The sequence below is a fragment of the Callorhinus ursinus genome, unplaced genomic scaffold, assembly GCF_003265705.2.
Source record: "Callorhinus ursinus isolate GAN/ISIS: 27379988/994484 unplaced genomic scaffold, GSC_fseal_2.0 scaffold5, whole genome shotgun sequence".
Classification (NCBI taxonomy): Eukaryota; Metazoa; Chordata; class Mammalia; order Carnivora; family Otariidae; genus Callorhinus; species Callorhinus ursinus.
Window position 1 is genome coordinate 70,284,237 of NW_027397067.1, and position 14,866 is coordinate 70,299,102.

General features: G+C 40.6%; 1 long non-coding RNA gene across 1 annotated transcript; it reads left to right on the forward strand.

The window, feature by feature from the left end:
- Nucleotides 1-1,263: 1,263 nt before the first annotated feature.
- LOC112823039 (uncharacterized) lies at nucleotides 1,264-14,865 on the forward strand. The gene is made up of 3 exons (XR_003207906.2): nucleotides 1,264-1,409; nucleotides 5,926-6,253; nucleotides 14,755-14,865. It is a non-coding gene; the product is annotated as an uncharacterized lncRNA (long non-coding RNA).
- The last annotated feature ends 1 nt before the right edge of the window (nucleotide 14,866 follows it).

Genomic DNA, 14,866 nt, shown 5'->3' on the forward strand with positions numbered 1-14,866 from the left:
GATTCTTATGATGAGTTCATGGGGAGATATTCTTAATTGTCCCTGAAGAAAGTGAGGCACAGAGAGAGGAAATCATTTGCCTAAACTCACACAGCTGTCAGGTGGGTGGCACAGCTGGGTTTTCAACCTAGATCCTGCTGACTCCTTAGCAGGTGTCTTCCGAGTGCCTATCTCCCCTCCCACCTTCACACCAAGGTACTTCTGCTGAATTTCCATAGGGGCCAGAAAGCTGCTCAAGTCTTGCTTTATTGGTATGCACGCTAGTGGGTTGTTGGTTACTTCTGTCATTTCTCCTTCCCTAGAGATTTTCTGTGTTTCCTAGGAGGTTAGAAGGTTGGGAGGCTGCTGTAAAAAGCACTGTCTCGTGTTTCGCTAGATGTAGGAACTTCGGCCAAGCGTTTTTTCTGACCACCTTCATTCTCCTTCAACTCTGGGCCAAGGGTTTGAATCCAGGTTTTCATCTGTCTTTAGGCAAGTCTTAAATACATTCTGAGACTCAGCTTCCATATATAAATAATGGTGTTTAATAATATGGCTAATAATACCATTTCCAGGGCGCCTGGGTGGCTCAGTCGTTAAGTGTCTGCCTTCGGCTCAGGTCATGATTCCAGGGTCCTCGGATTGAGTCCCACATTGGGCTCCCTGCTCGGCAGGAAGACTGCTTCTCCCTCTCCCACTCCCCCTGCTTGTGTTCCTGCTCTCACTGTGTCTCTCTCTGTCAAATAAATAAATAAAAAAATCTTTAAAAAAAAATACCATTTCCATGAAGCTTTCTGAAGATCAAGTAATATACGTGAAAATGATTCAAAAACTGAGAAGTGCTAAGTATTGTTCATTTTTTAAAATGTCAAACAGAAGGTGAGATTTATAATGAGTTTTCAGATAATCCATATTTTATGAATGAGTTGTGTTTGCTAGTCCACCAACTATAGGACACAAATTCACAAAAAAATTACTCTGTTGAATTCTTAGAAGTCATTATGGCTATGCAGTATTTTAAATACAGGACAAAAGTAAAATATCAGTTGCTTTGAAATGATGGTTCTTGAAATGATGGTTAAGGACACAGAACCTTCACATCAGGTCACCAATATGACTTTCTAAGCCAGCAAAATCTTTGGCAGCAAGCCGCCTCTTCCAATAAATCAGCATGTCAAAGTAAACAATGGCCCTTCCCATGGAACTCTCCAAGGTGGACTTGGAACAGAAGTCTCCAAGACAACCTCAATACATCTCATTCCTTTCTCATTCATTGAGGGCAACTGTGAGGGGTGATGGAATTCCTTCCACCCAGTCAAGAGGCTCACCAATCCAGAACGACCCTCAGAGACTCAGATAAGAGAGTGAATTAATTGCCCATTGTGAATATCAGTCTCCTTTGGCCAAGCTACCAGCTGTTATTCTGTGATGTGAGTAGTATGAAGAATTTTCATTTGGACTAGAACCCAGGAAGCAAATTAAAAACCTAACAGGTCATTTCAGATTCCTAAAAACAATCAAGGTGGGATGGTTTCCTACTGAAAATCCAACAGAAATCAGATCAACTGTGGGATGTTTTCAATTTCGTAGATTTCAGAGATGAAAGGAACTTATACATCAGCCTGTCCAACCTCCTTATTTCACCCAGGAGAAAACGTAGACCCAAGAGGCAAGGTGACTTGTCCAAGGGCATACAACTAGTTATATGGGGGTATTGGGTTTAATTGCTGGTCTCCTCACTCTTTTCTCATTTTTTTCCATAACACAGCATGGCCTCTCTAATTATTAATTATGACCTGGCATTCCACTGTCCATCATATATTTATTTGAGTGCTTACTATGTGCTTAGCTATGTTTCCAGGACTGGTCATAGGGAAAAAAATGAAGTAAACAATAAAGAGCCATTTATTAATGCATACTATTTCATTTGATCCTCTCGACAGCATTGTGAGTCTACAGTAATTATCCCTATTACAAATGAGGAAGCCAAAACTTGCTTGTGGTCACACAGCTAATTATTAACAAAGCTGTGATTCAAATTGAACCTGACCCTACATTCTTGGTTTATCACCCTATACCATGTTACTTTTCCCAGTCCAGATCTTTCCCTCTTCAAGTCTTGTACCCCCCTATGTACTTATTTCCATAGGGCCTTTTTTCTAATCTGGTTGTCAGGAAGAACCATCCTCAGAAAGCTTATAAAGCCCCCAATCTCACAGAGCTGACATTCTGGAAAGCAAAAACCAGAAACAGATACGTGCACAATATTTCTCAGTTTGGGATAAGAGCTAAGAGAAAATAAAGCCGCAAAAAGGAGAAGTAGACTGGCTGGAGCAAAAGTTATTTTAGGTGGGATGATCAGAGAAGGTCTCTCCAAGGGGGCAATCCTTGAGCAGAGGTTGAATATGGCCAAGTCCAGGTATGGAGATGGGAAGTAGTCACCAAGGGAGATTTTTGGGAGGAGTCAGCGTAGTGTGGTGGTTAAGAGCACACGTTCTAATGCCAGTGTTCCTGGGATTAAATATCTACCGGACCATTTGTTGGCTGAGTTGAGCATGTTTACTCAAACCCTCTGGGCCTCAGTCCCTCTTCTCTAAAATGGAGCTAATAATAGTTCTCACTTCTAGGGTTATGTGAGGATTAATTGAAAACACTGTCTGGTACACAATAAAAGATAAATATCAGCTGTTTTCTTTTCTCTCTCTTTAGCTCTGAATAATAGGTCCATCGTCCCTTTAATTTTATATCATTGGCCTAGATTTTGTTTCCACACTTTTAAAAAAAAGCAGGACTTTTTTAAACATTTTTATCTTTTCAATAAAATATTATGAGGAAGGCTAATAAAATAGATAAAAGGGAAGCTGTTCTGGTTGACTCAAGGGAGTGGCAGCCAGACACAGCCTGCTCAGCTCCACCCTTGCCCCCATGGTGGTCCTGAGGAGGCCCCGGGCTTCAGTGAACACGGTTAACAATATCCTCACTTGACACAATGACTGGCATGAAATAGGGGTGGAACATGCAATTGTTAAAAGAATGTCGAAAACTGCAAAATACAGCCTCTTGGTCTTTCATTTTTTCGAGAAAAGAGATTACTAGGCCATACCACACATAGCCATCCTTCTGAGGTGGATGTGGAGGGTTGTTTATTTAGTGCAGGCTTAGTCATGAGTTCAGAACATTCTGTGGGTTTTACTGGAACTCGATATCATGGCTCATCCCTACTCAGATCACTCTGGCTTAAGGCTGCCAGTGACCTCCCTTGGGGCAATGACTGGGATTCTCAGGCTCTACGAGATGAGAAGCCCTCTTGCTTCTCCTTCAGCCTCAGGGATGGGCCCTGTGATCTCCTTATCCCAAAGGGCCCAGCAAGACAGGCCTGGAAGGGGCCGTGGCAGGTATGTTCAGTGCCCCCTGAGGGAGACCTTCCCATGTTAATAGAGTCAAAAAAGCATGCTACTTTGGATGTACAGAAATATCTCCATCACCTAGAGGTCAAGTTATGGTTTTATTCCTTTTGTATGTATTACTTGTATGCTGTTGTGAATTTGGGTGTGGTTAGACCAAATACAGGTCTGTCGTTGAGGGTTTGTTGGCCTCTTGCCTGTTTACTTCAGTTCACCTCACCACAGCACTCATTAAACCCTCTTTTCTTCAGAGTTCCTGAAACTCATTGTTTTCAAGGAAAGACACTCATATTTATAGAAGACGCTACTATGTGCTAGCCAGAAGATAGGCACCTTTAACTATAGCAACTTGTTTAATACCCTCAACAGGCTCATAAGGAAGAGATTACCCTCCCTCTTTAGAAAAAGAAAACGAGATCCAAAGACATTAAATAAGTCACTCAAAGTCACATAGTGAATGAATAAGAGAGAGTCATTTCAAACCAAAGTCAAAAGTAGACTCAAAAGTCTCTTTTCTTTCCACTGCGCTGTGCTCTAATGAGAAAACCCATCTAATTAGAAAAAGGTCTGGTGTGCAGTTTGATCCTCCATGAAATAGTCACATTTTTAAGACCTGAGGTTTACTTACCCAAATGAATTTTTAGATGGAATAATTTCAGAGACAGTGTGTTTGTGTTGGGGGTGGGCAGAGAACAAGGCAAACAAAATCAGTAGGAAATTAAGGGTAAGTCACTCAGACAAGTACATTCCTCTCATTGGTCCTCATTTCCCACAACTGTAACATTTCCAGTGTGCCTTCCATCTCTTCACATTGAGTCTCTCTTGTGTGAAGGGAGGCACTCTGTTTTCTTCTTCTTATCATTCACTTATGTTTCAAGACCTTTGTTTCTCTAGAAGACAAACCAAGTCTGACAGAAAATCAGGTGGGACACTTGTAATATAAACCTTATAATGTAGCTTCTAGGTACACACACTATTAGGGAAGCTGGTGGACCCGAAAGGAAGTTATTCTGTGGTGAGCAAATTTTTCTGGGATGAATTTCTTGAGTGGTGGTGGGGGTTGGGATGACTCTACACCTTCGGTTATTAGCCCCTCCTACCCTAGTGCCTTAAGCACAGATGAGGGATAAGAGGTTGCCTGGGTGGGTAAGAAGCAACAACATGAGTGAATGAGACCAAGTTCACTGTGCCTCAGGGATGGAATTTTGAAAGATGCTGTGGCCAGGGCCAGTGCGGACTTCTAGCTGAGGAGAAATTAGGCATCAAGTGATGAGCATGGTGGAGGTTTCCAGAAGGTAATGTTAAAAGTGTGGGCAGAGATTAATGGTGAGTTAGTAAATGGAATGAGAAGGTGGTCCAAGCAAATCCAAAGAGCAAAATCTAAGGAACAAGATCTGAGATTGGACCAAGGCCAAGGGATCTTCTTTATAAAGATTGAGAAGTCGGTGCCTGTCATGGATAGTGCAGGAAACCGTGGTTTACAGCTCATACTGGGGCCAGATTAGACCAATACATACTTATTTCTTACTTAGTGGTTTGGAAAATCTTTTTTTATAGAAACAATATTTATAGGTGGAAGGAACTGTAGAAACTACCTCCTCTAACTCCTTTTATGATACAGGAACTACTTCAAAACCAAAATTCTTCAAAACTTCTAAAAATGGTGAACATTTCCACTATTCTTTAGGCTTTCCTAATCCTTTGAAGTCCACAGTGTTAAGACCACAGGATGTAGGGAAAGTCAGATGGACTTGGGATGCCAATCATGACTTTCAGTAGTGGGATGGCCTTGGGCAAAAACTAATCTTTATGAGCCTTAGTTTTTTTAAAGAAATTGCAATTCTTTTACTTTAGAGGGCATGTTGTGAGGATTAAATAAGATGTTCATAAATTGTTTGGCACATGACTGGCACAAAACAGTGCCCAATAAATGTTAACATCTAATATTATGTTTATGTAAATATATCTCATTTTGATTCTGTAAGTATCCTACAAGGTTGTTATCATTGGCCCATTTTATGTGTGAACAGATTTAGTCAAAGAGAATTTGAAAGAAATTGATCATGGTAACAGCACTAGGAAGTAGAAAAGTTGAGAAATGAACCCAGGTTTCTGTAGTTACAATGTCTGTGTTTTTGATTAAGTCATAGTGCCTTCTATGTGAAGCACAATTCTGCTTTCCAGCAACTGGGAAGCAACATAATACAGTCCTTAAGGACATGAGATAATACTGTCCTTGCAGTATGGTGAAAATTAAGTGAGATAATAAAAACAAAATGCCATGCACACCAAGCATATGCTGTTCACATGTACTAAATTTGCACAGGGCCTGGTACCAAGCCGGTGGTCAGCAAGGGGGACTTATTAACCAATGGCATACACTTTGAGTTTGGGGAGCATCCCAAATAGAGTCTACTTCCACTCACGAACTGTGTGTACAGATATGAGAGGGCATTTATCATGTCTTTTCCCAATCTCTTGTTAAGGCGAGGTGTTGCTGGTTCCCTCACCTTCCTTCCAGCTGCTTCTCATGTCTTCACAGCCAGGGTCACCGTGGGAGAAAGCCAAAGGAGAAAGTCACAGCCTTGTTCTGAGCCCTGGCTCTCCCCACCCTCTGGTCACCTAGCTTCATTTCCGTTTCCCAAATAAGACACACTTCATGAGGTGCTGCTCTGATTTCCCCCTCTCAAGAGGAGACAACTTTAAAGCAGACTTGAAGAATTTAACCTGGGTGAGGCCCACAGAGTGGAAACATTTGATGAGCCAGTAATACTTCGAGTGAAGCCTGAGCACCACGCATTTGCAATGGGAAGTGGTTTTTTAGATCACCTCAGAAGAGCTGCCTCATTCAAATCTTCTGTCTTAATAAGGTATTAACCTGTGTTTACTCCTCAACTTTAGTTGTATATCCTGAGACCTGTTAACCCAAATGGCTCTTTCTCTTCCAGGATTAAAAAATAAGACATTGTAATCATGTAAAAGTGGCATGGCAAAATACCTGGGAGTAGAGTTTTATTCCATAAAGGTGTGGAGGGAAGCTAGGAAATGCTGTCTGAATCCTAAGGCCAGGCAACTCTACTTGGAAATTCTCTAAGGCCTGGATCCCAGGGAGGCCCACATGCCTTCTGTCACAGAATGAAATCCCATTGCTTCCATATTAGAGAACTCTGCTTTCCAGAATCTGGGATGGATAGCCCTTAACATGTGGATAGCTAAGTTTCTTTCCTTTATTCATATACTCATTTGGCAAATTTCCTGATACTAATCAGCATTTATTGAAGTTATTTTTCCTCTGGTTTTGTTTGTTGTTTTGTTTTTGTTACACATTGTGCTGGTTTTTTTTTTTCTCTATGAATTATTTTAGTTCATCTGCATTACACTTGTAAGAAGTAAGTATTGGTATCACCATTTTAAATGAGAAACCTGGAACTTAGAATATTTATTACTCACTAGTACCCCTACTGGCGATTGTTCAAACTTTCCAATATTCATGTTCATTACCAAATTAATAAAAAAGCTAAAATCCAAGGCCATAAGGAACTCAGTCTCCTGGGTGATACAGCTAGCTGGCTAGCTAAATAAGGGAGATATACTTTGAAATTTAACTTTTAATAACATAAAAAAACAAAGTTAGGCAGTATAGCCTCACTTCAAATACATATAAATGTGGTTAAGATAAGCATTTTGTAAAGATATATGGGCAAAAGCTCAAAAGAAAGATAAATCTTTAAATATCCCAAATTAAGAAGAAATTCAAATTGGTCATGGTAGGAAACATGTGAGCTGACATTGTGGCAACTTGTAAATCAATACTGGATACAGAATAGGCTCTTATGGTTGGTCACTGAGATTTGAATTCCCCCCGTGTGACTAGAAAGATTGAAGCATGAACCTGAGTACAGTACAGAGTGAAACTTTTATCTTGCAGACACAGGATCCTGTAAGGGGTTCACTTATATTTACAGGACCCTAGGTGAATAAAAAATGTCTCCCATGAGAAATCAAAACTTAAGACTATACTGCTTGAGGTTATGGGTTCTGAGTTTACAGTTCCCAAGCAGAGTTGCTGGTATAAAAATTAGTTATAGATCCATGAACCAACTGGATGTCACTATAGAAAAAAATATAAAACATTCCCACCTTGGCCTGTGTGAGTCCAACAGAGAAAGAAACAACCTCGATGAAGATGAGCTCACAATCACCAATAAAAAACCATTTGGGAAAGATACACCATGAGGCAGGCCAGCAAACACAGCCACTAGGGTGATACACCAAGAATTCAATATAATAGAATAATCCGAGGGGGCTATAAAATAAAAAATCGAATACATTAAAGAGAAGTGAAAAGAAATTATAACCAATATGAAAGAGAGTGTACCGTGAAAAAAGTAACAGGTACATTTTATAAAACGCGCGCGCACACACACACACACACACACATACACACAAAATTTCTCAAGATGTAGCCATGAGGGAAAACTACTAAAGGAAAATTTTCATAGAAAATTAAATAAAGAAGAAAAAAGAATTAGTGAATATAAATCTGAAGAAATGGAATGACATGTGGTTCAGTAAAAATAAAGATATAGAAAATAGGAAGTAAAGATGAAAAGATACAGAGGGTAGCATAAGTTTTTCCCAACACGTATCTAGTAGGTTATCCAAAAAAGAGAAAATAGAGGGGGTAAGTGATATTTTAAAAGATCATGCCTTAGAAGTATCCCAACTAAAAGAAGCATATGAGTCTTCAGAGTAAAGAAGTGCACTGAATTCCAAGAGCAATAAAAAACCACAAACTTCAATTAGAAACATAATGGAGAAACACAAACACTGAACACAGATAATTTTGAAAGCGAGCAGAGAGAAAAGACAGATACGTATGAAAATATAACAGACTGGCAGGTGCAGTGGATGCAGGAAACCAGCGAAATAATATTTGCAAAGTGCTACAGAGATGAATAAGAGAAATGCCAAGAGTAATAACAAACAGAGAATCATGTAGATTCATCTAAACATGACTTGACTATAGAAAACAAGATGATGACTAATTGAGGTGTTGCAGGTAGAATGGAATTAAAATACTAGTTATCAATACCTTGGTAGATAAGAAGGGGTTATGGGAGTTTAAGTGCACTAAAATGCTTGTATTTGGGGAGAGATAGGCTAATGTATTGTAAACATTGACCTTGCTAAATCAGTGTTGAGTGGGATGATATTAAGGATAATCTCTAAAGAATAGCATAGAAATAAGAATTTTTAAATCAGTGGAGCATGAAGAGGATTATGTCAATCTGAAAAAAGGCAGGGAAGCGGGGAGGAAAGAAGAAAAGAAAGGAAGGAAGTTAGAAAGCACAAAATAATGTCAATGGATAGGACACAGAGGCCAGGATTAAACTTAGTTATGTATGGAGACTACATGAAACATCATCAGGAATGAATGGACCAGCCAATAAGCAGTACTAAAAAAACTGACCATCCAAATTGCAATAAGTAAGTACAAAATAAATAAGGGTCTTACCTCATAGCATCCACAAAAATAAATTCTAGGTGAATTAAGGACCCAAAGGTGAACAACAAAAACTTAAAACTTGTAAAAGAAAATATAGATGATGTTTAGTTTTTGGCTAGAAAAGATCTTTTTTTTTTTAATAAGACACATAAAGACCAAACTGTAAAGGAAAAGGTTAACTCTGGATACCTTAAATTTCAAAGCACTTGCCCAACAAGGGGACCAACATCAAAATGAAAAGACATAGACTGGTACAAATTATTAGCAAAACATGTCCCTCAGAAAAAAATTGGCATAAAAAATAAATATAGGAGAGGAAAAACAGCCTAGTTATAGAAAAGGCAGATTCCTTAAGCTGGTATCTTATGAAAAAAGAGACAAAAATGGGCCATAAACAATAAAATTCCATTTCACAACTTCTCGTGTGAATACAAATACGTTTAAAAAAAAATAGCACACGTTGGGGACGATGTGGATAATGGCAACTCTCGTTTGGTGTTGGCAGGAGTTTAGGCTGGAGTCTGATTTGCGCAGCAACTTGTCAATAACCATACATCTGAAGAGAGCACATCAGGCCTATTATGTGACTCCTCACTCAGGCAGATCAGGAAAATTGACCTCACCCCTGGGTCTCGGTGTGCCTCAATACAAAATTCTGTGTATTAGAAAGAGATGGGTGGAAATTCTATTTGCCTGTAGAACCGTTATAGGACTTAAGGGGGTCCAATTAGATTAAGAGTCAGGACTTTTATTTGATGCATTCCTCCTTGCTTTTTGTGAACTAGGAAGCATGCATCCCCAGCAGCAATGCCACTCATTTGGTGACCACAAGAGGAGGATCTGGCCAATGATGGAGCCAATGCTGAGCAGCTGAGGCCGAGAAATGGAGAGAAAGCAATTCTTGGTCTTATTTTGAGTCACCGCATAAAGTCTCTCCTAAAATTAGTTATCTCTGGACTTTTCAGTCATATGAACCAAAAAAGTGTCCTGTGTTTTTTAAATCAGTTTGAGTTTTTCCCCCCTTGTAACTACTATCACCAGCACCCTGAAATGAGTAGGATCTAACTAGATTCAAGGAAAAGAGATTAACCCAGACAAGTGGGATCAAATGGATATTTTGTTAAACATAAATTTTGCTTTGCTTTGAGCATGGCCTCCCGTACCACTCTGTACTCCCCAAGCTTATCCTTTTTCACACTTAATTTTTACTGCTTCTTTCCTCCATAAAGTGTAGGTGCCATATCTATCTTGCTCACCACTGTATACGCAGAGCCCAGTTAAGTGCCAGGCACAAAACAGGTGCTTAATAAATACTTGTGGGATCAATGTTGAATGAAAAGCATAACGCAAAGTTGGTAGGCAGGATCAAAACCAACAGCTGGCAAAATCCATACAGAGCAGCATTGACTGGGCATCCTACTGAGCTCGTGGGCCAAGAGGCAGATTCTGGGAAATAGCCAGTGCAATGCCAAGAGGAGAGACCCAGCCTAACAGAGCCATAGGAAAATTGAGCTTGCAAATTCATTCACACATTTCTTTATTCTGGAGTAAATGGGGATTGGGACTTAATACCTATGACTTACTTTGTGCCACAAAGTCTGCTGAAGATGACTTGCACCTTGTTTAATTCTCACGGCATTCCTCCACGTGGGTAATGTGATAGAACCTAGCACCTAGTAAGTACTCAAATTTTTGAGTGGTAGTAGTTAGATAAATGAGTAAATCCAAATCTTGTGTGTGTGTGTGTGTGTGTGTGTGTGTTTTAGTTTTTGTTTTTGTTTGCCTACTTACCATGTTACTTACCATGAAGATTGTTTGGGTGCCTCTCATGAGTCAGCAAAGTGGAAAGCAATTGTTGAAGCGATGAGCATAATCCTGGCAGATGGTGCTCCATGGATCTGGAACACCTTTATTGGAGCTTGATGTGCACGATGCTTTAGAAGTGCCACCTGATTCTCCTAACAAAGTTTAAATCATGGGGAGAATGATGAATCCAACTTGTGTGTGACTTTTGCTTTGATTAATAGAGAGAGTAAAGGTTTTGGTAGATGGTATTGATAGACACGGTGAGGTCAGATAATGGAGCTAATTAAAATATAAAATATTTAGCTAATAGTGGCTAACAAAATTAATTTAAAAGGCGTGGATCAGTTATAGCCTAGGAAGGAGGCTGTTTCCATGATCAGACACTTGAGAATCTGTCCCAGAGATTGTCAACAGGAATGAGGAAGGACAAATGCAGCCTTATGCGACTCTGGAAGGAATGTAGGAGAGTTAGTGGGTTGCCATAGGCAATACAGCTGAATGGGTAAGACTGTGGACAGTAGAGTTAAACATCCAGGTTATTACCCTCTCTCCTCCACTTAACCTTTAAACTTAAATTTCCAATCTATAAATGAAGATAATAATGAGATCTGCCTTATGGGGATAGAGTGCCAAAAGCATTGCCTGGAACGTAATAAATGCCTGATAAATATTGCCTGGTGTCATTGTTTGGGGGGGGGTCTAAGAAAAAGGATATGTCAACAAGGGTGGCAAAATCTGAGTATACATAAGGAAAGAATGATATAATATAGAAAGAACTGGGGAGATAGTAGGATTTTGGCAGAAGAGGATCTTCTAGATGTGTGGATTTAAATTTAGCATATGTTGACAGCTACTGTGTGCTTAGCTCTGTACCAGTCTCAGGGATGCTCAGAGAGAATGGATAGGACGTAGCTTGCAGAGGCAGGTGCCAACAACAGTTTTGGCTGCAGAGTCAGACTGTCTAGTTTTGAATTCCTGTTCTGTCATTTAGTAGCCTTTTATTTTTCTCTTCACCCTCATCTGAAAAAAAGGGGACGAAACCACTCCTAGGTTCTTGAGAAACTTAAAGATAATTAAAACAAAGTGCTTACAATACTGCCTGGCAAATACTAAGAAATTTGTAGGGGTAATAATAATAGGAGTATGAATATAAGTAAGAATAGTCATAGTGACAACATTAACATCTGACTTACTCATCTGATCAGGTGAGACTCAGAGCGACAGGACACATTTTGCGGAAGGTAACACGGAAGTCAGAATGGAGCCGTTGCTGTAAATCGTCTTTTCCATGGGGAGAGAAGGGGCATGGGGCCTGGGATTCGAGAGGAGAAAAAGAGCCTGTGCTGAGAGCAAATGGGCCAACAAAAAGAAGAGTAGAAAAGAATGCAGGGAAGAACAAATGTCTGAGAACTGAGGAAAAATATTTCTACAACAGGGAGCCAACAGATCTGATGTCACTGGAAGGTCAAAGAACTTGAGACTCAAGACAAGATCTGGGGCAAGGGAGTTTGGGAACCGTGAGAAGGGGCAGGGATTGGACTATCAGGGGCTAGAGCAGGGAACACTGATTGGAAAGCTGAATGAGCTGGTAGCTTAGGAGTGTCACACAGGTAGAAGCATCATCAGGATGAGAGGCACCGCAGCTCCCCCATGCATTCAGACCTAGTTGGCATGGCATGTCAGCTGGGCCACCTACTCTGTGACCGTGGGAGAGAGCTCCCTTCCCTTCCTTGGCACACCATTGGCCTCCCAGCCTCCCTTATAGTTAGATGTGGCCTGGTGACAGAGATGTAGCCAAAGGATGGGAGCTGAGTCATAAGCACCACTCAGGCCTGGCCCATGAGAATTTTCCTTAGACAATCCTCCTGCTTTTTCTCTGTCCCCAGCTGAATGGGAGAACTCCAAGGACATAGAGGGGGGTAGGTTCACTGGCAGAAGTTGTTTTGGTCCTTGAATACCTACCTGGGGCATTGTCCTCTCCCCTCCCCACACTGTCACCAGACCATGACATGAGTGAGAAATAAAATATTATATTAGGCCACAGATATTTTAAAGTCCTTTGTCACAGTGGTTAAACTACTCTGACTAATGCAGTTACTAACTACTCTGAACCTCTGTTTCTTCATTTTTAAAATACGGCTAGTAATGGCTACTTACCTGACAGTCTTTCTCTTTTCCTTGCTAATGGGACCCTAATCATGGTAGGTTAATTGGCACTCTTTTGCTTTAAGGGAGTCTGGGTCCCTCCTCAGCTCTAGCCAGGGAATGGTGTGTGTGTGCGTGTGCGCGCGCTGGACTACTTTAAGCCAGTGGTGGCAAACGAACACCCCCCAACCCCCACCACGGGCCCCTTGCCTGTAAATGACTCAATAATGGGTATAGATCAGTATGACATGGAGAGAAGTCCTCTGGGGAGTTTCTGGGAATTTTCCTCATTCTATTTTCTTTGTGTGTGTGAAATTTTCCTCATTCTGAAGAAAGGGCTCAGAGTGACAATTATTCTCCTTTTCTAATTGTGCACATTATTATGTGAGGATGTGATGCCAGGAACTCTAACAGCCACCTTGTGCTCATTAAGAGAAAAATCTGAAAGCAAAAGCTGACAGGCTCCAGATGGCAGAATCCCGAGCTTGCAGGGCCAATCCTGAAAGCATCCTACTACCAGAAATGTTTTAGGTGAGATAGTGATATTTTCCTTTATTTATGCCATTCCTAGTTGGTTCTTTCATTACCTATGTCAAAAACATACTAACCAGTATTTTGATTAGGACTGACCTGTGAAGATGTAAGAATTGCAAGCCATGTTGTAGGTGAACAAGAATGTTATCATAATAACCACCATGATCATCACCATGGAAACATGGATCTCCTGACCCCAGCCCAATACTTGAGACCTCATTGTCTCCCGGATCTCAACAACAAAAAAATAAAATCTTTCAGACTGTGCAAAAGTATGCTCCGAGTGTGAGATAATGACCAGAGAAAGACAACCAGAGCCTTGCCTCTTTCGGAGAAGGAGGCTGTGGAGGAGATTTAGTTACTGATGGCCCTGGAATGTGTCTTTTAGATAATGAGGCCTTTGAAGGGTACAGTGAAACCTTTGGATAACAGGTGTCCTATTCAAATAATGGTATTACTGGCTGGATAATATTTAACAAACACTCCCTCCTTATCACAAGTAATCCAAGGCAATAGAATAGAATATTACAGTCCATAACCAGCAGCAGGTGGAGAGAGTGTGGAATCCTTATGTTATTTCTAGTAATTGATAAATAGGGATAGATGCAGAGCCTCTCGCCTCCTGCTTCCCGCCTTCATTCAGGTTGTTCAGGAGGATGAATGTTGCTTTAAGAAAGGTAATGCCCATATAGAGACTGTCTTCATCCTCCCAGAACCCAATAAAGGGAATCAAATCAGATATGCGGGATGAGGAACTAGATGAAAGGAGAGGCTATTTTCTTGCCATTGAAAATGACAGTAAGAATGATTCGAATAACAATAATAGTATCTCAAAGAGGATGAGAAAAAGAGAACGGGAACTTTTTTTTGCCAGTTTTCTCTTTATCTGCGTCTTTCGCATATAATCTCTTTAAATGCGATGCCCAATGGAAGCAGCCTCCACTATCCACACTTAACAGATGAGGAACTGACGTTGAGATCACAATCAGAGAGTACAGATGAAGGACTTAAAATCAGGTCCCTGAGTCCAAACACCATGTTGCTTGTGCTTAACCACATCATCTTTCATTTCTTTCTCTCCGTGACAAGACTCTTGGATGGCCAGAGCCCAAGACTCAGAAATGACCGTCTTCCTCCCCTCCGAGGAGATGCCGGCTGAGGGGCAGGAAGGTGCATCCGCGGGGAGCTAGGTTTGGAGGGTCAGAGAAGATCTGACTCCAGGTTCTGACTAAGTACTGTAAAAGCTTTATAATCTGGGGAAAGTGATTCTCTCGGCGTCTGCTTCTTTGGTTTTAAAAGCAAAGAGACTTTACTAGATTATGTCTCAGATTTATGGTATAGTGTCATAATTGCTTCTTCTGTTTTGTTTCATACCAGTTGACCCTGTTGAAAAAAAAAGGAAGAAAAGAAAGAAGAAGGAAGAAAGAAAGAAAGAAAGAAAAAGAGAGAGAGAAAGAAAGAAAGAAAGGAAGGAAGGAAGGAAGGAAGG